We start from the raw sequence: 3,232 nt of genomic DNA, 5'->3' as shown, positions 1-3,232 counted from the left end.
CCACCAGATGGAATAGTTAGGGCCTAAGAAGTCAACGCCAGACGCATAAAATACAATAAAGATGCAACAGTGTTTCCATCGTATAACAGGAATAATTGCAACCAGTGTGAAGGTAATGGTATGTTCTACGTTCCGGGCAACCTAGGCTTCACTCTAGGGCGGTGCTGCACCAGGTTAAATAGTTGGGGCCTAAGTAGTCAACGCCAGAAACATAAAATACAATATAAATACAACAGCCTTTCCATCGTATAAAACGAATAATTGCAACCAGTGTGAAAGTTATGGTCATTTCTATGTTCCGGGCAACCTAGGCTTCACCCTAGGGCGTTGCTCCTACAGATTGAATAGTTAGGGACTTAGAAGTCAATGCCCGAAGCATAAAATGCAATAAATATACAACAGCTTTTCCATCGTATAGCAGGAATAATATGCAACCAGTGTGATAGTAGTGGTCATTTCTACGTTCCGTGCAACCTAGGCTCCACTCTAGGGCGTTGCTCCACCAAATCGAATAGCTAGGGCCTTAGAAGTCAACGCCAGAAGCATAAAATACAATAAAGATGCAAAAGTTTTTCCATCGTATGACAGGAATAACTGCAAACAGTATGAATGTACTGGTCACTTCTACGTTCCGGGTAACCTAGGATTCACTCTAGGGCGTTGCTCCACCATATCGAATAGCTAGGTCCTTAGAAGTAGACGCCAGAAGCATAAAATACGATATAAATACAACGGCTTTTCCATCGTATAAAAGGAATAATTGCAAACAGTGTGAAAGTAATGGTCATTTCTACGTTCCGGGCAACCTAGGCTTCACTCTACGGCGTTGTTCCACCAGATCGAATAGTTAGGGCCTAAGAAGTCAACACCAGAAGAATAAAATACAAAATAAACACAACAGCCTTTACACCGTATAAAACGAATAATTGCAACCTGTGTGAAGGTTATGGTCATATCTACGTTCCGGGCAACCTAGGCTTCACTGTAGGGCGTTGCTCCACAAGATCGAAATGTAAGTGCCCAAGAAGTCAAGCCCGAAGCATAAAATACGATATAAATACAACGGCTTTTCCATCATATTAAATGAATAATTGCAACCAGTGTGGAAGTTATGGTCACTTCTACGTTCCGGGCAACCTAGGCTTCCCTTTAGGGCGTTGCTCCACCAGATCAAATAGTTAGGGCCTAAGAAGTCAACGCCAGAAGCATAAAATACAACATAAATACAACAGATTTTCCATCGTATATAATGTATATTTGCAAACAGTGTGAAAGTAATGGTCATTTCTACGTACCGGGCAACCTAGGCTACACTCTAGGGCGTTGCTCCACCAAATCGAATAGCTAGGGCCTTAGAAGTCAACGCCAGAAGCATAAAATACAATAAAGATGCAAAAGTTTTTCCATCGTATAACAGGAATAACTGCAAACAGTATGAAAGTACTGGTCACTTCTACGTTCCGGGTAACCTAGGGTTCACTCTAGGGCGTTGCTCCACCATATCGAATAGCTAGGGACTTACAATTCAACGCCATCAGAATAAAATACAATATAAGTACAACAGTTTTTCCATCGTATAGAATGAATAATTGCAACCAGTGTGAAAGTTATGGTCATTTCTACATTTCGAGCAACCTAGGCTTCACTCTAGGGCGTTGCACCACCTGATCGAATAGTTAGAGCCTTAGAAGTCAACGCCAGAAGCATAAAATACAATAAAGATGCAACAGTTTTTCCATCGTATAACAGGAATAACAGCAAACAGTGTGAAAGTACTGGTCATTTCTACGTTCCGGCTAACCTAGGTTTCACTCTAGGGCGTTGCTCCACCAGATCAAATAGCTAGGGACTTAGAATTCAACACCATAAGAATAAAATACAATATAAATATAACAGTTTTTCCATCGTGTAAAACGAATATTAGCAACCAGTGTGAAAGTTATGGTCATTTCCACGTTCCGGGCAACCTAGGCTTCACTCTGCGGCGTTGTTCCAGCAGATCGAATAGTTAGGGCCTAAGAAGTCAACACCAGAAGCATAAAATACGATATAAATACAACAGCTTTTCCATCGTATAAAACGAATAATTGCAACCAGTGTGAAAGTTATGGTCATTTCTATGTTCCGGGCAACCTAGGCTTCACCCTAGGGCGTTGCTCCTACAGATTGAATAGTTAGGGACTTAGAAGTCAATGCCCGAAGCATAAAATGCAATAAATATACAACAGCTTTTCCATCGTATAGCAGGAATAATATGCAACCAGTGTGATAGTAGTGGTCATTTCTACGTTCCGTGCAACCTAGGCTCCACTCTAGGGCGTTGCTCCACCAAATCGAATAGCTAGGGCCTTAGAAGTCAACGCCAGAAGCATAAAATACAATAAAGATGCAAAAGTTTTTCCATCGTATGACAGGAATAACTGCAAACAGTATGAAAGTACTGGTCACTTCTACGTTCCGGGTAACCTAGGATTCACTCTAGGGCGTTGCTCCACCATATCGAATAGCTAGGGACTTAGAATTCAACGCCATAAGAATAAAATACAATATAAGTACAACAGTTTTTCCATCGTATAGAATGAATAATTGCAACCAGTGTGAAGGTTATAGTCATTTCTACATTTCGAGCAACCTAGGCTTCACTCTAGGGCGTTGCACCACCTGATTGAATAGTTAGGGCCTAAGAAGTGAACGCCAGAAGCATAAAATACAATATAAATACAACAGTTTTTCCATCGTATAAAACGAATAATTGCTACCAGTGTGAAAGTTATGGTCATTTCTACTTTCCGGGCAACCTACGCTTCTCCCTAGGGCGTTGTTCCGCCAGATGGAATAGTTAGGGCCTAAGAAGTCAACGCCAGAAGCATAAAATACGATATAAATACAACAGCTTTTCCATCGTATAAAACGAATAATTGCAACCAGTGTGAAAGTTATGGTCATTTCTATGTTCCGGGCAACCTAGGCTTCACCCTAGGGCGTTGCTCCTACAGATTGAATAGTTAGGGCCTTAGAAGTCAATGCCCGAAGCATAAAATGCAATAAAAATACCACAGCTTTTCCATCGTATAGCAGGAATAATTTGCAACCAGTGTGATTGTAGTGGTCATTTCTGCGTTCCGGGCAACCTAGCTTTCACTCCACGGCGTTGCTCTACCAGATCGAATAGTTACGGCCTAAGAAGTCAACGCCAGAAGCATAAAGTACGATAAAGATGCAATAGTTTTTC

This window comes from Calliopsis andreniformis, chromosome 11 (genome assembly GCF_051401765.1).
Source record: "Calliopsis andreniformis isolate RMS-2024a chromosome 11, iyCalAndr_principal, whole genome shotgun sequence".
Classification (NCBI taxonomy): Eukaryota; Metazoa; Arthropoda; class Insecta; order Hymenoptera; family Andrenidae; genus Calliopsis; species Calliopsis andreniformis.
This window is presented reverse-complemented; position numbering follows the sequence as displayed.